At 49.7% G+C, this 23,925-nt stretch overlaps 1 long non-coding RNA gene across 11 annotated transcripts; it reads left to right on the forward strand.

Annotated features, from left to right (window-relative positions):
* The first annotated feature begins 4,344 nt into the window (after positions 1-4,344).
* LOC144300289 (uncharacterized) lies at positions 4,345-18,028 on the forward strand. Of its 11 annotated transcripts, none has more exons than XR_013366873.1 (9): positions 4,345-4,541; positions 4,850-5,982; positions 7,300-7,517; positions 10,441-10,544; positions 12,617-12,854; positions 13,972-14,126; positions 14,375-14,776; positions 17,419-17,539; positions 17,823-18,028. It is a non-coding gene; the product is annotated as an uncharacterized LOC144300289 (long non-coding RNA). The 11 variants fall into 11 exon arrangements; XR_013366878.1 differs by lacking the exon at positions 10,441-10,544 and having other exon boundaries at positions 4,346-4,541; positions 14,375-14,550; positions 14,633-14,776; XR_013366879.1 differs by lacking the exon at positions 10,441-10,544 and having other exon boundaries at positions 4,346-4,541; positions 14,375-14,550; positions 14,642-14,776.
* Positions 18,029-23,925: the final 5,897 nt, after the last annotated feature.

Consider the following 23,925-nt stretch of genomic DNA (forward strand, 5'->3'; position numbering starts at 1 on the left):
AAGTAATGAACAATTCTCTTTCGCTTCATTTCCCAACACGCTGTCTTGACATTAGTGGAGCTTGTGAGAGTTTTCCCTTGTCCACTGGTAGCGTTATGACATTTTCCTTTCCGTCCGTTCAAGACTTCATGGCTTCGGGTGCAGTCAACACAACGTTTCCGAGCGCTCAGGCTCCGTCGCCGAGCTTGTGGCCAGCTGACCAGGCTCCTTGGAGGAGATGCCAGGCATGTGTGAGGCTCATTTGGTCAAAATGAAAGAACACGCTCAGAAAAATGTTTTTTTTTTCTTAAACCAGTCCTTCTGGCCTCCGCAATTCTGGTTGTACAGCCGCTGCCTTTGAAGAAGGGCTGGGGCAGGTGGTGGGCCTTGGGCCTTGGGGGCGGGCATCCCCAGACGTTCCCAGAAGGCGGAGCTGGAATCCGGGTGACCCCGCAGCCTGTGACCCCGTGTCGCACAAAGGCGTGTTCTCGCTGATAAGCTGGGGACCGGGGACTCAGGCCCCTTTGGTGGGCGCCACCCCGACGTGGCCCGGAGGATTCCCACCGGGGCAGGGGCAGAGCGGGCTGAGGGCCGCGCCTCCGGGCAGCGGGCACTGGGCAGCGGGCAGCGGGCAGCTCTGCGCGTCGCTGCTTGGCGAGGGCCTGGCCGTGGCCGGCGGAGCCCGGAGGAGGCCCCGAAGCATCGGTTTGCCGCTGGTTTGCTTTGCGGCGGGGGCGGGTGGCGGGGCTGCGGGACCCAGGCTTCCGAGGCCGGGCTCCTTAGCGGGAGCCTCCTCCTCCCCCGCCACGGCACCGGCTCGGTGGCTGCCTGGGCCCTCGCACCCCGTCCCAGTCCGCGGCGAAGGGGAGAGGTCAGAAGGGCGAACGGAGGAGGTCGTGCCGGCCCAGGCTGGCCTTTTAAGAGACAACCCTCGTTAAAAAAAAAAAAGGAAAAGAAAAGATTTTATTCATGAGAGACCCCGAGAGAGAGGCCGAGACCCAGGCGGAGGGAGAAGCAGGCTCCCCGCGGGGAGCCCGAGCGGGACTCGATCCCGGGCCCCGGGGTCACGGCCTGGGCCGAGGGCAGCCGCTCCCCCGGTGACCCCCGGGCGCCCCAAGGAACAGCCTTCTTGGCAGCCGCCCTCGGCGGTCTCTGCTGAGAGCTCGGGGGCCAGAACTCCGCCCACGGGAGAGTGAGGTGATGAACGATCTCACCTGGGCGCGTCTCAGTCGCAAACAAATTCAGGGTTTTAGGGGCAAAGAAACGTGGGAAACGAGCCTGTGGTAAAGCAACCACCGTCCGCCTGTGTCGCAGGTGAGAAACCGGCCCGGAGCCGGAGAGCCGGAGAGCCCGTGGCCCGTGCACGTGCTGACACGGCAGGAGACGCCCGTGAGGGCTGCAGCTCTCGCCCTCCCTGTGCCGTGTGGCCCGTGACCGACGGCCGCGGCACAAACCGACGTGCCCTCCTAGCGCCCGCGGGAGGCAGGTGCCTCCCGGCTGCAAGTCACTGCGCAGGTGGGGCGATGGAGGCACAGACTCAGAGGCTGGTCTGAACCCTGAGGCCTCTGGTGCGGGGGGCGGGGGGGGAGAGAGAGAGAGAGAGAGAGAGGGAGAGAATGGGAGGAGGAGGAGCGGCGAGAGAACTCTGAGGGGCTGCGAGGCCGCGTGCGCTCGGAGCGGGAGGACCGGGAGCGCTGCTGCCTGGGCCCTGCCGCGGGGAGCCGTTCGGGGGCCGGGCCCACGCGTTAGAAATACAGCAGCCAAGGGGCGGGCGGGGGCGCGGGCAGCGCAGGGTCCGACTCTTGGTCTCCGCTCAGGTCGCGGTGGGGTCGAGCCCCGCACTGGGCTCTGCTCGGGCCTCTCCCTCTCCTCTGCGCCTCCGTCCACCTGCTCTGCTACGTCAGGTCTTTGAATATATGTGGAGTCTCTGTCTCTCTCGCTCTGTCTCTCCGTCTCTGTCTCTGTCCGTGTCTCCGAATACGTCCGTAGAGACACTCGGTCACCGAGGCCCTGTCCCTGGCTTCCAAGCTCCCCAGGTTGTGCGCGGCCAGTCCGGCCGGAGGAGCTCCTTGGGGTCTACCCTGACCGCCCGACTTGGCGTCTCGGGCACGGAGCTGGGCAGCGGCTCAGCGACCCCAGGCCAGGGCTTCTCCTCAGTGGGCCCAAGAGGGACCAGGCCGTGGAGCCTTCCCGCGTGTCGCCTCCTCTAGTCCTGAGCCGTCCGGGGAGACATCGCCCACTTTCCTCACTGCTCGGGTGAGCGCCCGAGGCTCCTGAAGGGAGGCCACTTGCCCCGCAGATGCGGCCCCGGAGGGCGGGAGGGAGGCCGGGCGGGCCCGGGGCGGGAGCGCAGCGAGGTCGGAGGCGCCGAGGGCCCTACACGAGCCCTTCTCCTGGCTCCTCCGGCCGCGCCGCTGCCCGCCTGGCCCACCCCTCCCTCAGGCGGGCCTGTCCTCCCCGCGATCAAGACCTAATCACGGTTGAAAAACACCCTCTTAGCCCGTTGGGCACAGAGACGCTGCGCCCCCTCCCGAGCCCCAGGAGCCTGGGGACAACGGGGACTTCAGAACACCAGCAGGCGCCCGAGGACACGCGGCCAGGAGCACAGGGCAGGCCGGTGGCGCCAGCTGTTCCCGTCCGGCCCGCGGCCCGAGGGCTTCCTGCAAAGTCCCCGAACAAGCAGCTCTCAGGCGTCGGAAGGGGGGACAGCGGGAGCACTTTGAAGACACCTCCGCCCTCCTGCCCCGGCACACTTGCTCGCCTGGGGCTGCCTTCTCTGCTTTCTTTGCCCCGCCTTCCAGGACCATCCCCACGCCTCCCCCCCCCAGGGAACCGGCCCGACGCCTTCCCCCCCCTCAGGGAACCGTCCCGACGCCTTCCCCCCACTCAGGGAACCGGCCCGATGCCTTACCCCGCCCTCTCAGGGAACCGTCCCGACGCCTTCCCCCCCCTCAGGGAACCGGCCCGACGCCTTCCCCCCCCTCAGGGAACCGTCCCGACGCCTTCCCCCCACTCAGGGAACCGGCCCGATGCCTTACCCCCCCCTCTCAGGGAACCGTCCCGACGCCTTCCCCCCCCTCAGGGAACCGTCCCGACGCCTCCCCCCCCTCAGGGAACCGGCCCGACGCCTTCTCCCCCCTCAGGGAACCGTCCCGACGCCTTCCCCCCCCTCAGGGAACCGTCCCGACGCCTCCCCCCCCTCAGGGAACCGGCCCGACGCCTTCTCCCCCCTCAGGGAACCGTCCCGACGCCTTCCCCCCCCTCAGGGAACCGTCCCGACGCCTCCCCCCCCTCAGGGAACCGGCCCGACGCCTTCCCCCCACTCAGGGAACCGTCCCGACGCCTTCTCCCCCCTCAGGGAACCGTCCCGACGCCTCCCCCCCCCTCAGGGAACCGTCCCGACGCCTTCCCCCCCCTCAGGGAACCGTCCCGACGCCTCCCCCCCCTCAGGGAACCGGCCCGACGCCTTCTCCCCCCTCAGGGAACCGTCCCGACGCCTTCCCCCCCCCCTCAGGGAACCGTCCCGACGCCTTCCCCCCTCAGGGAACCGGCCGGAAGCCTTCCCCCCCCCCTCAGGGAACCGGCCCGATGCCTTCCCCCGCCCTCAGGGAACCGTCCCGACGCCTTCCCCCCCCCCCCTCAGGGAACCGTCCCGACGCCTTCCCCCCCCCTCAGGGAACCGTCCCGACGCCTTCCCCCCCCCCTCAGGGAACCGTCCCGACGCCTTCCCCCCCCTCAGGGAACCGTCCCGACGCCTTCCCCCCTCAGGGAACCGTCCCGACGCCTTCCCCCCCCCTCAGGGAACCGTCCCGACGCCTTCCCCCCCCCCTCAGGGAACCGTCCCGACGCCTCCCCCCCCTCAGGGAACCGTCCCGACGCCTCCCCCCCCTCAGGGAACCCTCCGCCGTGGCCTCCGTTTCTCCCGTGGCCGCAGCCGCGTGTGGGAATCCTGGTCACCCGCCCACCCGCCCGGAGGCGTCTGTAGGAAGCAGTTGGCTGGGGCGGCTCTGCGGGGCGGAGCCCTGTTGCTGCCAGAATGTAGGTGAGGGCGGCGGGTCAGGGGTCAGGGCGGCGGGTCAGGGGTCAGGGGTCAGGGCCGCGGGCCGCGTGTCGGGCGCAGCAGGGGAGGCCGGGCCCCCAGAGTTCCCTCAGGCCCGCGCTCGCCTCCCCCGCGCAGGGACCTGCCTCACTCAGGAGACCACGCGGGAGGCGCCGCGCGGGGGCTCCGGGCCTGGGGCTCCGTGGCGGGCGGGCGGCTGTGCCCGGGCCGTGGCCACTGTCCTGTCACCCGCGGCTCCGGAGGGCGGGGCGGCCGGGCGTGTGGCCGCGCGTCCCCGCGAGGAGCCTGCGGGCGGACCCCAGGGGCGCAGCGTGCGGAGGAGCAGCCTCCCGGGAGCTCCCCTCGGGTCACCCCGAGGACCCGCCGTCAGGAGGGCAGGCGGCGCCGCCCTCGAGGACACGCGGCCTGGGAAGCGCACTGGAGCCCCGAGCACGGCCGCCGCCGCCCAGCGAGCGCCGCCGAGCAGCAAGCACCTGGCCCGCGGCCTACGACTCTTTTTTGTGTGTGAATTTTTGTTATTGGTGTTCAATTTGCCAACATACAGAATAACCCCCAGTGCTCATCCCGCCCAGTGCCCCCCCAGTGCCCGTCACCCCGTCACCCCCACCCCCGCCCTCCTCCCCTTCCACCACCCCTGGTTCGTCTCCCAGAGTTAGGAGTCTTCATGGTCTGTCTCCCTCCCTGATATTTCCCATTTTTTCTACTTTCCCCTTTATTCCCTTTCACTATTTCTTATATTCCCCAAATGAATGAGACCATATAGTATTTGTCGTCCGACTGACCTATTTCACTCAGCATCATACCCTCCAGGTCCCTCCACGTGGAAGCGACTTTCAAATCATCCCGAAAGCCTCAGGCTCTGCTAGGAACGGCCGCACATCTGCCCCGGAGACCCCGGCCCTCGAGCCACCGGCAGCTCCCGACTCCGGGCGGTGCTGGCACCGATGTCGGCCTGGGCCCGAGCGGTGCGGTCAGTGTCCCCCCCCGGTCCCGACCTTGAGGAAGGGTCTGAGCTGTGGCGGCGCGAGCCCAGAGCTGGCCACACTGTGTCCTCGCCTCAACGGAGCGCTTCCAAGCACCTGAGCCCCAGAAGTGTAGACAGTCCTCACCACAACGGAGTCCCCGAATCCACTGTCCTTGGCCAGCTGACCCACGGCCCCTCAGTGACCCGCTCACATGTGCCACGGGACACCCACTCCAGTTGAGCCACGTCGTGTCGAGCTTCTGTCCCGGGCACCAGCAGCGGGAACAGCCCAGCTGGAGAGGAGTGAAGAGCGTCTGCTGGAAGTTTCCAGTCCTGCCCATCAGACAGTATCAAGCACAGAGGTGCCTCTTTGCCTGCAACCTGGGTTTTGACCTTTTTTTCTTTTTTCTTTCTAATCAGTGATGAAGGACATCAAATGATAGCAAAGATAAATGCTAGCTCAATTGTCATATTATTAAAGCTGCAAGGGACCCTTGATGTCATCTGATTAAGGTCCTTCATTGTCCACACGCCAGAGCTCTCTGAGCCAGAGAGCACAGCTAATTAGGGAACAAGCCGGTCATTCCGGAATCCTTGGACAACAATGACCCAGGTTGGATGAAAAATGATGCTGCTTGCATTTAATTAGTTTTTCTCTTCTGTTCACCAGCCCAGGGTATTTTTCTCAAATTTTCTGAAATCGTGTCTATTGAGGACTGTGACTCTCAGGATTCGTACGGTATGTTTTCAAGGGAAACCATCCAGTTTCTGGAACTCTGATGGTACCTCCATTTGTCAGGACGATTTTTTATTTGATTCCACCAAACGTGTTACAAAACTATGTTCCAGCATACGGTGTTAGAAGCTTGGCCGGGGCACAATCTTAGCTTTGTGAAGACTGCACAAAGATAAATCCATAAATGATTATCGCACAAACACAAGCAGTTTCCGTAGATACATGTTTACAAATACTAATGAGGTGGGTGTTTTCCAAAACCTGGTTGAACGACATCTTTGACCTGTGAAATTATCAACTTCTTATGTCCTTTGTATGTAGACTCACAGACTGTTAGAGCTGGCAGTGGTCGTAGAGGCCATCAGACTCAGCCCCCATGGTTCAGACAAGCACAGTGGGTTCCAGGGAGGAGGAGGGTCTTGTTCAAGGTCACATTCTCTTTATTTTAAAGCATCAATAAACAGCCTGCTATGCTTTTAAAAGAAATGAATGGATAGAAATTTTTTTCTTTAAGATTTGCATTTTCTGCATGTATGCAAACAAAAAAAAAGGTGGCAAAAGTACGAAGATCATTCACCATTCAGAATTTGGTGTAACTTGGGAAATCTGTTTCCAGATTAAGAAAATTCTTACCAATGAGATAATGAAATAATCTATTTGTTATAAATCTAACAGTTGAGTAATTGGGAAGGAAATATTTATTATGAAAATTGGTGTTCAATTTGCCAACATATAGAATAACACCCAGTGCTCATCCCATCAAGTGCCCACCTCAGTCACCCCCAACCCCCCGCCCTCCTCCCCTTCCACCACCCCTAGTTTGTTTCCCAGAGTTAGGAGTCTCTCATGTTCTGTCTCCCTTTCTGATATTTCCCACTCATTTTTTCTCCTTTCCCCTTATTCCCTTTCACTATTTTTTATATTCCCCAAATGAATGAGACCATATAATGTTTGTCCTTCTCTGATTGACTTATTTCACTCAGCATAATGCCCTCCAGTTCCATCCACGTTGAAGCAAATAATTGGTGCAAATTTATTTTTAAATATTTAGAAAACTTCAAACTGTAGAAAAAGGTAAGGGAGAAAAATTATATTTTCACTACCCAACAGAACGAGTCTTTAACATTTTTGATGGTTTCCCTTTCAGTTTTTTCATATGTATAGGAAGTTTTTGAGGATGACAGTCACAAATATTTTCCCATGTTATTATATCTTCTTTATAAATATCTACTAAGTGCATGTGATATGTTTTTCTTCAGCAACTAACAATTCTATTATGGGAATGCTGTTTTTAAAATGATCTTAACTGAGCATCTTCATGTATAAATATCTTTTTTCCATATTTAGGATTATTTTCTTCCCTGTAAATGGAATGTCTGGGTCTGTTTTATAGTAGATGCTTAGCTCAATAGATATTCCTTTAAAAAAATGACATAGTATATTAGAACAGCCTAGGTGTGCTGTGGTAACAAGCAGCCCTGGTATGTCAATGACCTGACTAGGTAAGAACTTACTTCTTAGTGATATGAAAGATCTCTGAAGTCGCTGTCTTCTCCACAGGGACTCAGCAGTCCCGACTGCTCAGTTTGTGGCTTCATCGTCTCAGCCGAGGCCTCCTCTCTGACTCACATCCTCAGAGGAAGGCTCTCCAATGCTCCAGTATAGAAGGACATATATCCCCCCTGCCCACTACCCGTCGGCCAGGACACGGCCCTGCCTGACTCCAGGGGGGATGAGGTCTGGCGAGAAGGCATCATCTTCCCACACAGTGGAAGGAGGTGAGCTCTGAAATTCTCTCTTACATCGAGGTTAATATTATTGACAAATTGCTTCCCTGGAGAGTCACACCCACTTGCATGACCATCAATTCATATGAAAAACTCCTTTTCACTACATGTATTTACTATCCTCGTTGGATATTACTTCTTTAAAAAAAAATCTTTGCTATAGCGATGGACAAAAATATTTAATTTGCTTGACTTTTCTAAATTAATTAATTCATTCATTTAATCAATTATTCAACAAATATTTACTTAATGGGTAAGCAGCACTGACCCAGGCAAAAGGGCTGAACACCCAGACCTGTTCCCCTCCTCATGGACCTTGTAGTCATTGACTAGCAGTAGTTTCTCTTTTGTGACCTGTCTACATAGCCTGCCTGTTTATGGGTCGGGTTCTCTGCATTTTTCTCATTGGGTTGCTTGAGGTCCTTCTACAGCAAAGACAGTGGTTCTTTGTTGTATCTGCTGCAAATGTTTCCTGCAGTTTGCCTTTTGATCTTAATTTTGGTGGTGCTTTCTTTTTTTTTTACAGAACTTTAAAATATTCAACTCTATTGATCTTTTCTGTTATGATTTCTACTCTTGTTTTTGAGTTTAGAAAATGCCAAAATGGTTATTTCAATGGTTATACATTTTTTCTTTTGCTGGAAACCACCTTGTGAGAAAACACACACACATATATGCTACATATGATTATATTACTCTTTAATAAACTAATTATGCATAATAATTATACCTAGTTATGCTTCATATTATACATATATACATATTATGCCATACACATATACAATGCAATATACATAATATTATACATATCCAATTAGACATAATTATGTATATCATATATATAATTTTTCTCATAGGAGAAAAATTGTAAGAAAACTCAAAAATATATACATTACATACATATTGAGAAATACATATCTGCACTATATAATGTGTGTGTTGTATATAAATTACACCATATAATATATAATGTCTGTATTTTCTCACAAGGTGGTTAATATATATAATTATATAACACACAAATGTATACATGGAATTCAGTGCAGAATCCAAGCCTGTATATGCAGATTATGGACACAGATAGATCCTTTCTCTCCCAATCACCTGTTAGTACGACCTTTTCTCCTCTACTTTCTCTTACCTCCAGCTTCCCTGTTACATTTCTACAGTGTTTTCCTTTCGGCAACCTGTCCCCTTTGAAGTATTAATTCACGAGAAAAAAAGACCTTACTTCTGTTAGGGGTAATTACATTTTAATTGGGGTCGTTAGTCCCTTAACCGACAGGGATTAATTTTCAAAGAAGACCCTTCTGGCACAGTGGCAGTTGGTACGGGAGATGTTTTGAGCCAGGAACTCCTGACCTGTGCTCTTCAAACCAGGCCACTTCTGGCTTATAAAGATCAGCCTTGAGTGGCACCTACCAAGATCTCGTGTTGTTCTTCCCGCAGGCTGACGTTAAACCCAGAGCCCAGCTATCATTTGCTTGCCCTGTACAAGATTAGCTCTACTGGACGGACTCCGTTCCCTCTTTTAATCTTTTCCCTGAAGACCAGCTTCCTCTCCTGGCTACCCTACCTCTGTCATGGGCCCTAACACTGAGGCTCAGAAGCTGGGTCAGCTGTAACCCCTTGCTTTATTCCCTGGCCGCCAGCACCATTTAGACATCCCTGTTTCTGTCCTCTGAAAACTTCTTTCACCTGGAACGCTGTTCTAATTCCCATAGCCTTCCAGGGGCAGCTAATAGTAACCCTTGCTCTTCTGAGCCCACGGAGGATCTGTCTATGCCAGTGGTCTGCAAAGAGGGGGTAATCCTTTGGGGTGCAACATGAAAGTAGTAGAAGTTTTTCTTATAAAATTTCAACCTTTGGGCAGCCCTGGTGGCTCAGCGGTTTAGTGCTGCCTTCAGCCCAGGGCCTGATCCTGGAGACCCAGGATCGAGTCCCACGTCAGGCTCCCTGCATGGGGCCTGCTTCTCCCTCTGCCTGTGTCTTGGCCTCTCTTTCTGTGTGTGTCTCTAATAAATAAATAAAATATATTTAAAAAATAAAAAATAAAAAATAAAAAAATAAAAAAAAATAAAATTTCAACCTTTTAAAACTCCCATCTTTGTGTGTTATTAAACAGACCTAATATATTCATTAAGATGTCCATGACCCATTCGCACCAGTTTTTAGACATAAATCGCTTCACATTTTAATGCTCTCATATTAAGATGTATTTTACAACCGATGCCTCAAGAAAGCCTTATGTCCCAATGGAGTTGGCAGCAGTATTTTTCTTTCTTCATGAGACATAAGATAATGATGTTGTGTACAATGGAGAGCATCTTGAACTCTATGAAATACACATACATAGTGTGCTTGCTCAAAAAAGTTTTTAACTTACAGGATTGCAGAGTGAAAAAAAGTTTGGAGGCCACCCAATCTATACAAGCCAATTGTATTTGTGTGACACATTACCTCGAACTAATAATTAACTCATACATTTGCGTGTCTGTGTAGTTGTATACACTCTTATCGTAAACTTGATGAGGTATCAACCACGTGCCATTCTTCTTTATGGTCCTTACAAAAACTTGCACAGTCTTGGCCAGTAGCCCTCAACCCTATCAGACCGAAGGCCTCTTTCATGGCTGATATTTTAAGTGTCCTCTTTACTACCTTAAAATGAAATCCACATATATAAGTATTAAAAAAGAGGAAGAAGAAGACCATATTGTTTTAGTTAGGGTACACTGATTGCTAAAACAAACAAGCCCTATATTTAAAGGCTTACACAGAATAGAAATTACTTCTAGCTCCTATCGTGGGCTGGCAGGTAAGTAATCCGTGGGGAAGAGAAAGAACATGGAGGGTTGTGCGTGGGAGATTTTCATGGGCCAGGCCTGGCAGTGGCATGTCACACTCTTCTCAGGTGCCGTTCGTTAGAACACAGCCCATGACCATACTAAATGCACTAGTGGCTGGGAAATCGAGTCTAGTTGGCAGTCCAGAAGAGAGAGGAGAGCATAGCTTTTGGTAAGCATCTAGCAGTTTCTGCCACAAATATGATACCGTTATAGAGAAATAAAAGAAAAAATAATTGTTAAGAAAATAATATGGTTTTCACTATGTGACTCCTTAGGCATGGCCACCCTAGCAGCCATGAAAGTAAGATGTGTGTTGCTATATGGAGAACCATGTGAATGTGAGGGCCTTGAACTTAATAAATAAGACAGGTATGTTGTCTTAGTGACTAACATGTCCTTCCCATTTCACCATTACTGCCCAGCAGTGGTATGGCTGCTAGTGATGAGAGGTCCCCAAATGGTGAGCCACTCTTGGTAAAATGTGGAACAAAGTGCAATTTTCTCTGAATTCATACAGCTGACACATTCCTGGAAAATCCAGTGCATATTAGAATGATGCAAAAAAATGCTTTCCATTTATGTATAAAATAAAAATGATCTCTAGGCTCAGATCATTATGCAGAGTTACTGTTTTTTAAATTTATTATTTTTAATCCACATGAATGTCCAGTGGGACACTAGGAAGCTATGAAAGATGAGGGGCCATCCTTCATGTTGGGCAGCTCTTCTGAATGTTCTAAGATGTCTAGTGTCCCCGATACCCACTCACCAAATGCAGGTAGCACCCTCCATCACCCCTGAATAATTATGACAACCAAATACACCTTCACCAATTGGTAAAGCACCCCCTGTGGAGAAGTCCGACACCTCTTCCATTCAGTAATGCTTACCCAGCTCACTCATGGGTGCATGAGCAGGTGAACCAGATTCACTAATCCCGCCATATTGCTGTGAAGCAAAGAACGTGGGCATACGTGGAATGCCGCCATCGTGCAATGCCGGGGACTTCACATACGCTGTTTCCTTTAATCCTCGTAACAATCTGGCAAGATGAGCATTAACATAACATGAGCAAAGAGGGGCTTTGGAGGTGAAATAGCAGGTCTACCTTCATGTGGTGACTAAGCATGTGAGCAGCTAGGGCTGAAATCTGGGCCCGACTAGAGAATCGATCCCATTTCCACTGATATTAGGGTGACCATATGTGTCAGCCTGTTGTCCCGGAGTGATGATTACGAGCATCCCCTTTCTCTTTCAAAAGAGCCTCTGTTTGGGTAATCAATTAAGTGGTCACTGTGAGTATTCTATGCCGCTATTGTCACCACTATTTATTGGATGAGGAGATCATGGGAGAGACTGGGAAGCGATATTCTTCTGTCTCAGACCTCAGTGGGATGACAGAGGATGTGGAACGGGTTTTCCTCTCCCCAAGTCATCATCAGCACATTTCTTAAACCATCCTTGGAGGTTTTCCTTTGTTTATTCTTCTAGTGGAAGGATTTTTTAAACAGTAGGAAAACAAACACTTCCTGGATAGTCCATCTTTGCCCATCAACCAGGATGGTGTTCTTCACCTTCAAGATGTGCTGCCCGTGGAGAAAGTGGAAGGAAGATCAAATGCTCTGAAGTCCGAGAAACAGCTGAAAGCGTGGGAAGATGAGCGGAGGCGTTCTGAGTGAGGCAATGCACTCATGCCCGCTTTGTTTCATTTACTGGTCACATTCCGAGGCCAGAGAGAAACCCTCCTTTCCATGTTTAAGTCAAAACCCATCTCCATCTTTCTGTTTCTAGCGGTTTTCAAACAAGTCAGTTTTAGAAATGTTGCACTTGGGCAGCCCCGGTGGCGCAGCGGTTTAGCGCCGCCTGCAGCCTGGGGTGTGATCCTGGAGAACCGGGATAGAGTCCCACGTTGGGCTCCCTGCGTGGGGCCTGCTTCTCCCTCTGCCTGTGTCTCTGCCCTTCTCTCGAAAGAAAGAAAGAAAGAAAGAAAGAAAGAAAGAAAGAAAGAAAGAAAGAAAGGGAAAGAAATGTCGCATGCACTGTTTGGTCTCAGAGTACGGAAGAGGACTAGAAATTCCCGGGTGGTCTGAGCACTCACGGGCAGTAGCTGTACTTCACTGGGAGTACGTGGCCCTGTGCCTTTCCCATGTCACTCCAGCAGTGACTCCTCACCCTCCCTCCACGCGGCTACCCCCCAACTTTTGTTTTAGCTTTCCAGGCATTTTGTCATTGTCTCTCCAGGTCTGCAGTTCCCGGCCGGGGGCTGGTGAAGTGAAGTGGATCAGATCGTCCTCTACCTCTGATGCAAAACATCCCCAGAACCAACCTACGTCCACGCGTGCCCTTCCTCAGCTACATCACCCACAGCCCTCGTGGGTGCTCCAAAGAGCCTTCTTGGTTTCCCATCAGGAGCTCCAATGTCGAGGGTCCTGGTGTCTTTGGTGAGCCAGACTCCCTCTGGGGCATGTTTCGGGCCCAGGTGAGGAGGAACAATCTGGACTGTCCCTGGTTTATCTATCACCGTTGCCAGTGCTTGGGAGTGATGCCTGACAGATGGCACAGCGTCCCATTACGGGCTCACATTAAGATTCTAAAATTTAAAAAAACAAATGATCAAGTTGAGTCATTGAGAAATACCTTCCTGTTGTAATTGCTTCCTTCAGCTTCTGTTATATCTCAGAAGAGAAATCACATCGGATATGGATACGAATTATTAAAATCTCCCGCTCCTCAAGTCTCTGTAGTGGAGTCCTAGGTGTGAAGGCTACCAAGGGAAGCCTTAAATCCTTACATAGTACATATGACGTAAATCCCCCGAAGCGTGGATCTTAGCCTTTTTGTTATATAAAAACAGGTTGTCCTGCTGAGGCCGTGGGCACATACACCTCACAGGTGCCTTCCTTCCTGCTCGCCACGCCCACCCACCCACAGTCACTGTTAACTGACTACTTTCTCCTTCTTGCTAATTCTCAATGTTCCCTTCCGACCTAGAGCAAGTGCACACCTCGCAAGAGGCGGACAGTCCCAGAATCTATTAACCAGGAGAGATGTAGCCCCTCATGTCAGAATCTGGAAACTTAGAGAGTGAATTTCAACACCACGAGACAGATCTCCTGTCTCTCCCTCACACCGAGGGTCTGTCCTGAGAAGTGTAGCCATGTCGGAGTATGCCAGGCGGGAAGGAAAAGATGTGGAGATAATCCAGGAGCTGAGCAGGGAGACCCTGGAGAAGAATGCAAGCTGGAGGAATGAGCACGTTACACTTTGCGGGCCCCATTCCTCAGCCAGGACTAGCTTTCTGGGCCTGTTTTCTCTTTTGCCATCCCTGAGCCGTAAGCAAAATTCATTCGCCCAACAAACCTATTTTGAGCATCTCTCCCGTGGCAGTCACTCAGCTCTGATCTATAATATGGGGATGAATGACTCAGACACAGTCCAGGGAGGGCAGACCTATGACAGCCACTGGTTCTCATAGGGTTCAAATGGCCGTCTATGCCGTTGGACTGGGGAAATGCTGATGCTGCGGGAGCACACAGTAGAGGAGCCTGGGATCCCTGGCGTCTAAGTGCTCTCGTTAAGGATTGTCTGTTCTCCAGCAAGGTCCCTTGGGATGGCCTGGACGCAGAGAGCAGACTCATGGACAGGGTTTGGGCAGGACGTTCGAAGCGGCAGCCATTCCCTGGGAATTGGGGCCATGAAGCACCTTATCCACACGGAGGATCTCCTTCCACTGCCAACCTTGGAGGAGTGGGTATGATCTTAAGAGCGGTTTTATTTTTATAAATAAAAAATTTACAGAAAAATAAATATAAAAATATATTTATAAAAATATTAAATAAATAATAATAAATAATAGTAAATAAAACATTTATATTTTTATAAATAATAAATTTATAAATAATAAATTTATAGGAAATTTATTTTTTATAGGATGTGATGGGAGCTGAATCCTTGGCAGAGAGCAATGTATGATCTGCCATTATTTCTATGCCTTTCTAGTTCCTCTCAAAGGTGATTCCTAGAAACCTCTACTCTGAAGGCCTCTTCTTTCAACCAAGCGTCCAGCACATCCTCACAACTCCCTAGGAACACTCAGAAGCCACTCCTCTCACTGTCGACAACACCACCAAAGCTCCTGAATGTGAGGCAGGAGGCTGCAAGGCTGGGTCTTCACGGTGAGGAGGTGGAGCAGATAGTACTCAGAGGCAGACAGGGTTGGGATTGAAAGGAACTCCCAGCTGGCTATTATAAATGGAGATACAACAGGTATGAACAAGCATCCTTGGCCAGAAGAGGGGAGGAAGGAGGGCTCCAGAACAGAATGCTGAGAGTGGATGCCCAGGCTGTGGAGTGACATAGAAGGGACTCAGAGAAGGCTTCAGGAGAAGATTCGAAAGGAAGGTAAGGAGTTCAGTCTTTGGCAGTTGGGTGTGTGGTGGGGGCTGGTGGTGGTGATGGATGGGATTGGGCAACTTGAACCCTGGGATGCCAGTTTGTGTTCTTGGAATGACTTCCTGGGGCCTTCACATCTAACCAAATGTTAGCACTTATTGATTAAACAAATACTCCTCTGTCCCTGGATGAGCTGGGACTGGAGTGCCATGCCCCCCACCCTCATCACCAAGACAGCTCAATCCCTGCCCTCAAGGCTATCACCATCCAGACCAAGAAGTGCCCTGAGAGCCTGGAAGGATCACTCTGGTACACAGACTTGGTTTCCAGGAGTCCTGAGTGGCCCTGAGTGGCCCTGAGTGACCAGGGCCCCTGCTTCCCATAAATCTGCGGTTAAGCACAGGCAAGCAAGGAGAGGGGAGGGGTTTTCTAATATTGAGGTAAGTGGGAGTAAGGAGAAGAGAAGTCCCAGAGAGACAGATTTAATTACAAGGAATAACAGTAAAGCAATACCCTGGCTGAACCACATTTAGTTCAGTTCAATTCAGCAAGTACATACTGAACACCCCCCCCCCCCCCGCCCCGTGTTCCTCCGCTGAGCTGGTCCTCTTGAGAGAACCACCACGAGAAGAAACGAGCAGTTTGGGTGAACGGCAGACATGCGAAAGAGGAGGTCTCTCTTCAAGCTCTAAGCTCTGTCCTACAGATGCTGCCCTTGCAGTGGGGGCTCCCTGATAATCACATAATTCGCAGGAGGCAAGGGGGCATGGCCATGAAAGGACAAAAGGAAGACGTCAGCATGGTGATGGAAATGTTCTGTAGCTTGACTGCCTCAACGTCCAGACCTTAGTCGTGATTTGTAGTAAAGCTCGGCAACATGTTACCATCGAGGGAAACTTGGTAAAGGGCGCACAGAGTCTCTCTGTATTGTCTCTGACAGTTGCAAATGAATCACCAATTATCTCAAAATTAAAGGTTTAGCTTTAAAAATTTAAGTAAAAACTACATTTCTCATGGTCTCACAGCTCTGTAGGTCAGAAGTCCAGGCTTGGCGCAACTGGGTCTTCTGCTCAGGGCTCACCCCAGGCTGACATTAAAGTGCCAGCCAGGGCTGTGGTCTCATCTGAAGCTTAGGGTCTTCTTTCAAGTTCAGTTCGGTGTTGGCTGAATTCAGTCCTTTGGCTGTAGGACTGCGCTCCCATTTCCTGGCTGGCTATCCACCAGGGACCATGCTTGCCTTTCTAGAGACTGCCTGCTGCTTCCTGCCATGTGCCCCCCCCCCCCCCGCCCCATATTCCCACTCATGCTTTGAATCTCACTTTCTGGAAGACCACAGGCTTGTTTAGGGGCTCATCTGATTAGGTCAGGCCCACCCAGATAATCTCTCTTTTGATTAACTCCATCCAAGTCAACCTCTTAGTAACCTAATCACGAGTGCGATATCCCATCACATCTACAGTTTCTGCCTACGCTGAAAGTAAAGGAGTTTCACAGGGCATGTACACCAGAGGGCAGGGATCGTGCGGCTATCTTAGAATTCCACCCACCACAGACTATCAGCCTCAACATTCCCTGTGGGATAGACTGAGGCTTTTGTTAGGACTGCATAGCACTGCAGTCCTTCCCTCTGCCACTCCTGCTCTCTGTATTCCCCACAGACGATAATCTCGAGATTACCAATAAATTTTCTTTTTTTTATATATATATATATTTTATTTATGATACAGAGAGAGAGAGAGAGAGAGGCAGAGACACAGGCAGAGGGAGAAGCAGGCTCCATGCACCGGGAGCCCGATGTGGGATTCGATCCCGGGTCTCTAGGATCGTGCCCTGGGCCAAAGGCAGGCGCCAAACCACTGCGCCACCCAGGGATCCCATTACCAATAAATTTTCTGAGCACGAAGATGGAGATCTGTGCAAGTTTCCCAAGGAACCTGGCCTAAAACATTAGTGCTACTGCACCACTGGCCTAGAGGCTGTAGAGAAGGGATTTGTAACATTTAGAAAAGCTCTGAGCCAGTTACACTTGTGATTCTACTTACAAGGCTGTTGACCGAGCTGCGGGCTCAGGAGCAGCACACACGTAATCCCCGACAGCCACATCGCTCAGTGGTCTTCCTCCCCTTTCCACTTGTTTGAAAGCTGGGTCCTCCTTTGTCATCATCGTTGCTCCGACATCATAGTTACTTCCACCGAGAGCTCGCTCTGTGTCAGAAACCATGCAAAACCTTCCACTGGCCACCTACTGAGCCATCACAGCAGAGGAGTTAAGGGTACCGGGGGTCAGACCACTCACTGGATGCCAGCCTCTCCATTTGATTGCAATATGGCTCCAGGGACTTAGCTTTCCTGGGCCTGTTTCCTCATAAAATAAGCCTCAGCTTCCTCTGTTTGATAGAATAACCCTTCCTGTAGAACTTTTAATGTACTCTTGGCACAGAGCAAGCATTCTGCAAGTTCCAGTGACTGCATAGCCTCAATTTAAGTCTTAGGACAACCCTGCAGGAGGGCTTAGAGCTGAATGAGTGAGGTTCAGAGAGGTTAAGCAGCTTCCTGGTATCCAACTAACAGCCAAAGAGCGCCGGAGGTAGGATTTTAACCACGTTTCTCCCGTCCACAAGTCTTAGCCCTTAGCTGTGATTCTGTCTTAGTTCACCACAGTGGGTATCAACGGGAGCAATGAAGCCAACACTGCCTTCAGCACAACGCAGAAAGGAAGAGAAAATGAAAAGACACACACGGAGTCTTAAAATCTCTGGGAAGAAGATGCAGGTGCGAATGGGTTGGCACAGGTTCATCTGGAGAGAACCAGGATTCCGAGCCTGAAATTGTGCGCTGGTTCTTGATTTCCTAAATGGGGGAGTGGAAATCAAACTTTTTCTTCTTAAGATAGTGACACTAGGCAATAGTCCCTCGGGGGGGATGTTATCACAGGTCCGGGATCAGCTCCTGAGTTCCCTGTCTAAAGCCTGAAACATTCTGAATTTTGGATGAAGGCTTTGGAGCCTTTTAAAATCATCTCTGATTTTTTTTTTTTTTTTTTGCTACTTACCAGAGCAAAGAAGACAGACACACCAGATTTCATTCGCAGAATGACCTTCGTTGAAAGAAACTTTATCCAAGAGCTCTTCAGAGGATTCCTTGCTCCCCGCAGCAAGCCCCAGGCCATACTCACCTGTCCAGCTCCACCTGAAGGCAGGCCCAGGGATCCTTAGCAGCTGCTACCCAGTCTTTTTCCTAGAACTATGGCTTTCAACTTTATGTTGTAGAATTCTCTTGCATTGTTTTCCATGCCGAGCCCGGTGTGATTTTACGACATTGTGGTATTTTATAAGGTTAAGAGGGTTGAGGGTTGGCGGGAATGTTGGGGCTGTGGATATAGATGCAGAAGAGAAACAGATCCCTTGTCGGCCTCCAGTTCCTTTCCTGGAACCTCAGGGGACAGCAATCATTCACTGGGAATATTTTCCACATAATCCCCAAACATAAACTCCACGTATTTTGAATGCATGAATTCCACATCACCCTCTTTCCTTCACTATTTATTTAAGTGAGATGAAATGCCCAATGAGATATGGGTCTGGTCTTATTTAAAATGACAGATTCAGAGCTGCAAAAGGAAAAATATCTCCAAATACATGACCTGTGTCTCCAAATTTTCGTTAAGTCTATATTCTAACACTAAATCCCTATTTAGCCACTTCGATGTGGGGCTGGATACGTGAGCATCATTTTACCACCATTTGTTTAGCTGTACTTTGGCAAATGTCAAGCCCGAGTCTGTGTATTTGGTGGACAAAATGAAGTCAGCGGCCTCCCAGTGGGCTGTCTGGCTGGCTGACAGCCCCTCACTGACCTTTACTCCATGAGGAATTGCATGACCCATAGGGAAGCATCAAATGAATAAGGCCTCTGGTCACTTTCTTTTCCTCAAGATAAATATCAGCGATCAGTCAACACAGGAGACTTTTGCCGCTACTCCAGCTCCCTGAGAGCAAACCAGTGAACACGTGGAACATTTAAAGTGAAAACAAATTTAAAATGTTTCTATGTTTGGTCACTTCCAAATTATTCTCAAATTTGTGAGCTATCTAGGGCAGTGTCCCATTCAGCCCCTTCTCGATGGCTGTCCTCCTCTGGTCAACAAATAATCTTTGGTGATTCCTTTGCCAGTACATGGATGGAAAACAAGGAGGAAAGAAAACCAAACTGGTTTCCTCTTTTGAGTTAAATTCAATTTTACAAACAAACAAGCATCTACTAACCACCAGGTATTCTGCTGGCATTACAGAGAAAGGGACTGGGAATTCCCGTCAAGTGAAAGGGACAGACTGGCTGATTGACTTCCAATGACAAGAAGTTAGCACAAGATGCTATAAAGATGCAGAAGACAAGGGATAGTCACTCAACTTGGCCTTGATGGGGATAGTAGAGGATCCGGGAAGGCTTCCTAAAGGAGGTGACAGCTATTCCAAATCCTGAAGATGGAACAAGAGTCAATGAGGCAAATGTGTGAGAAAGGGGTAAAGACACTGCGCACAGAGAACAGCTTATGAAAAGTTTCCGAGGCGAGCACGTGGTATGAGTTACATATATCTGTACATTATTTTACCATTTATTTATTTATTGTATTTATAGACCAAAAGATGTACATGTTGGTTCTAACCTATATCCTAGGAGCATTGTCTTAATGTTCAAAGTGCCCTCATCAGCACTACACATTCCAGAATGTTTTGTAATCTTTTCTTTTTTTTAATTTTTATTTATTTATGATAGTCATCACAGAGAGAGAGAGAGAGAGAGAGAGGCAGAGACACAGGCAGAGGGAGGAGCAGGCTCCATGCACCGGGAGCCCGATGTGGGATTCGATCCCGGGTCTCCAGGATCGCGCCCTGGGCCAAAGACAGGCACTAAACCGCTGCACCACCCAGGGATCCCTGTTTTGTAATCTTTGAGAGACTTTAATTGGAAAAATCTACACTCAAGGGTAGCTCCTACAAGAGCTTTGGTGACTCCCCCAGCCACCCCCAGTGTTACTGGGATATTACTAACTTATATGCAAGTTTAAGATGTACAATATAATGATTTGATAAACATCTCCATGGTACTATGGTTACCACAATAAAGTCAGTTAACATCCCCTCACATAATTACCACTTTTTTGTGATGATAAAATTTATGATCTACTCTATCAACAACTTCCAAGTATATAACACAGTATTGTTGATTACGGTCACCACGCTGTACATTAGATCCCCAGAACTCATTCATCTCATAACTGGGAGTTTGTACCCTTTGACCAACATCTCTCATTTCGCCCACCCCGCAGCCTCTGGCAACCATGATTCTAGTCTCTATTTCTCTGAGTTCTGCGAGTGACTTATTTCACTTAGCATAACGCCCCCATGGCCCATCTATTTGTCCCAAAGACAAAATTTCTTTCTTTTTTTTGTGTGGCTGAATAATAAATTCAACTGCACATATATACCATATTTTCCTTACCTATTCACAAATACTCATTTTCATTTTCTCTGCCTGTTCAACTTAGGTTGTTTCCACGTCTTGGCTATTGTGAATAATGCTGCAATGAACATGGGATTACAAATATCTCTCCCAGATAGTGATTTCATTTCCTGCAGATATGCACCCAGAAGGGAGATTGCTGGATCATACTGTAGTTCTATTTTTATTTTTTTGAGGAAATTCCATGTTGTTTTCCATAGTGGCTATATAAATTTGCATTCCCACCAATAGCATATACGGGTTCCCTTTTCTCCACTTCCTCACCAACCCTTGTTATCTTTTGTGTTTTTGATGATAGCCATTCTAACAGGTGTGTGGTTTGATTTGCAAGTGTCTGATGATTAGTGACGTTGAACATCTGTTTGTGGACCCCTTGGCCAGCTGTCGGTCTTCTTTGGAAAAATGTTTCAAGTCCTTTGCCAACTTTTAATTGAATTTTTTGTATTTTCTTGCTACTGAGTTGTATGACTTCCTTATATATTTTGGATACTAAGACCTTATCATAGAGATGATTTGCAAATATATTTTTCCCATTTGGTAGGTTGCCTTTTTATTGTGCTGTTGTTTCTTTGCTGTGCAAAAGCTTTTTAGTCTGGTATAGTCCCACATGTTTATTTTTGCTTTTGTCATTTGTGCTTAGTGTTCCTAGCTGAAAAAATCTTTGCCAAGACCAGTGTCAAGGAGCTTTTCCCCTATGTTTTCTTCTAGCAGTTCTACAATTTTGTATCTTACATTTAAGCATTTAATTCACTTTGATTTAATTTTTGTGAGTGGTCTTAGATAGGGATCCAATTTTAGTCTTCGGCATGTGGTTATCTGGTTTTTCCAAAACCATTTATTGTAAAGACTATCCTTTCCGCGTTGAGTCTCCTTAGCTTCCTTGTCAAGTATTAGTTGACTACACACGCATGGGTTTATTCCTGAGTAGAACCTTAGCAATCTTTATCTTCCATCAGCAGTGGAGGGTCTGCTCACTGCATAATGGGTTTAGAAATGACTTTTTGTTGGTGGAATAAATGCTGCAGGAGATATGTGGATGGCCAGAAATACAATACAAGATAGGTCCTCCATGCTTACATGAACACAGTGTAAGGACTTTTCAAGTTCAACGGCGTAAACCCTTCACAACGGCCTGTCAAGCCACTGGCTCCACCTTATCTGTGTGCTGCAATGAACAGATGAGGCTATTGCCTGATTTTGACTAGAATTCCGCCACTAGCACATTATCTCATCGTGCAAAGCATATGTCAGAGAGCAGAGATTTCATCAAACTTAGAAAAAAAAAAAGATTGTGCATTATCGTAATGCCTGCTTATTAATAAATGTCAGCACGTATAACAGGATCTGGATTTGGTCTAGCTCTTGCTTTCGGTGCAACCTGGCCATACGCCTTAGTCGGGCAGTCTTAGCGGAGAAGATCTACAATGCTCCTCATCATTAGCCACGGTAGGCTACAGATGCCCGGCACAGAACCTAATAATTATAAGCAGCCAAACTGGCTGGCGTCAGATTTCCACAGCAGGATCCCGCTGTTTGTTTTTAACAGTGCTAGCCATCCATCCCCACCACGCCAGGGAGCGAGTTGTCCGACGTGGCTCGATTCAGCTGAGCAGCAGGAAGGACAGATTTCCATGGAAAGGAGCCTCCGTTCTACCAGGAAGACAATGCCAGTTCTGACAAATCTGCAGGTGACGCAAGGACAAAATGAGGCCACCTGGCAACTGGGAGAGCTGAAAGCAGGATGGAAAGAGGTGTGAGGCACAGGTCAGGGTGAGTGACTCAGGACCAAGGCTGTGACCAGCAGGTGATTGCCAGAACACACCTTCGTCACGGCGCCAAAACCCATTGTGTCAGCTTAAAGGAGCCCCACACAGCTGAACTTCCGTCAAGTACCACGGCCAAGCGTGTTACCTATTGCTTCTCCACTTACCTCCTCTGAGTCGGCTGTGCCTCCTATACTTTTTTGTTCAGCTAATGGTATCGCCATCTACTTGAGAACCATCCTGGGTACCTCCTGTATCGTCTCCCTAATTTTAATCAATTTGCCAAATCAGAGCACTTCTCCCAAGTTGACTCCATCCCCAACTGCCTTGGTTCCAGCCCTCATCATCTCTCTGTGGGGCCACTGATGCTGCTCACACAGCAAGCGGCTCCTTGTTTGTCGTCCTGCTTACAGTGTCCCCTCCCCACTCCTCCTTCTCTCCAGTGCACATTAAAGCCCTTGAGAAGCTCTGCATCATCCTTAGTAGACCAAATTCCAGTGCAAGGTGTTTTAGTGTGGTTTTATCACAAGTGATAGAAACTGAAGTAGGATTATTTGGGGTGAAAAGGGGAAATTCACTTGCTTACATAGCTGAATTGTGGGAAATACAAGGGTGTACCCCAGAAATTTGAATCAGGAGCTCAAATGCCATTGGAATTTTTCCCTTTCTCTGTATATTATCAAGCATTATCTTTTTACCCTTCTCCACAAGCCAGACCACAGCCTATGGCCACTTAGAGTTCTTGTCTATCTCGTTGCACTCCTGGAGTAGAAAAGGCTCCTCTTGTCTTCAATTCCAGTTGGAAAATTCCTAGGGAAGACCTCCCGTTGTTCTGGCTGGGATATTGGGCACATCCCTAATCTAATGAATATGGCTTGGATGGGGAAGGGAAGCTATGATTATTGTATATGCCCCTGATCAGAGGCCAAGAGCATGACGCATCATCCATATGGTTGAAAATAGGTGTCCTTAGATAATCTAGCTGGGTCCTGGCCAGACCATTCCCCTTCTGGCCTGCTAACCCCTAGCGGTATGGCAGAGGAGTTTAGCCTTTAGGCTCTGGAGCCAGAGAGACGTAGGTTCAAGTCCCAGCTCTCCTAATTACATTAGTTGTGTAGGGTTGGGCGATGGGCATAACCCCGGTGAGCCTCAGTTTCCTGATCTGTAAAACAGGGAGGGAAGTAAAATAATGCCTATGTAAAAATTTGAGACCAGTTTCAAGAGCACTTAGAAATGACCCTGGATCATGGTGTGAGCTCAGTCAGCTCTTCCTGTTCCCAGTACCCCTGGCATGAGTGGGCAGCCTTCAGAAGGCAGCAGGGCCTCAGGCTACTGCCTGCTGCCAACAGAATGAGATCAGGGTTAATCAGAGGAACAGACTGACCTGATTCACAGCACTCCAGTGAAGTGACCCATCTGACACCCCGAAGAAGACAGCGCCAGGAAGATGGGTTCCTTGGCAAATGCTATTCTCCAAAAGCAACAAAGAAGGGTCCTTCCAAAGCACCTTGTCTCCTTGCCAGGAGAGGACAACATCTGGGAGGAGGCACTTCTCCAGCTCCACAGTTATGATCCTGCCAGCCTTTTGGGTCACAGCCTAGAATCATCTCTTTATTAACTAATAATTAGGAGGTCCCTGTAAAGGGAATCTGGGTATAATTACCCGACTCAGGAAGCTACCCAGTTGAAACTGGGAGGCTGTTTTACTCCTGTGGCGGCCCTCCTAGGCAATTTTTGTGGTTCTGGAAGCAGCAAGTGGAGCCTCACGTTTGTGAGGGGCTCAGACTCAAAGTTGTGTGTTTAAGTGTACACATCCCGCAGGAAGTCTCCAGCCTAGACTCCAATTCAAATGGCGAGTCCTCCCCTTTCCTA

This window comes from Canis aureus, chromosome 28, assembly GCF_053574225.1.
Source record: "Canis aureus isolate CA01 chromosome 28, VMU_Caureus_v.1.0, whole genome shotgun sequence".
NCBI classification, from domain to species: Eukaryota; Metazoa; Chordata; class Mammalia; order Carnivora; family Canidae; genus Canis; species Canis aureus.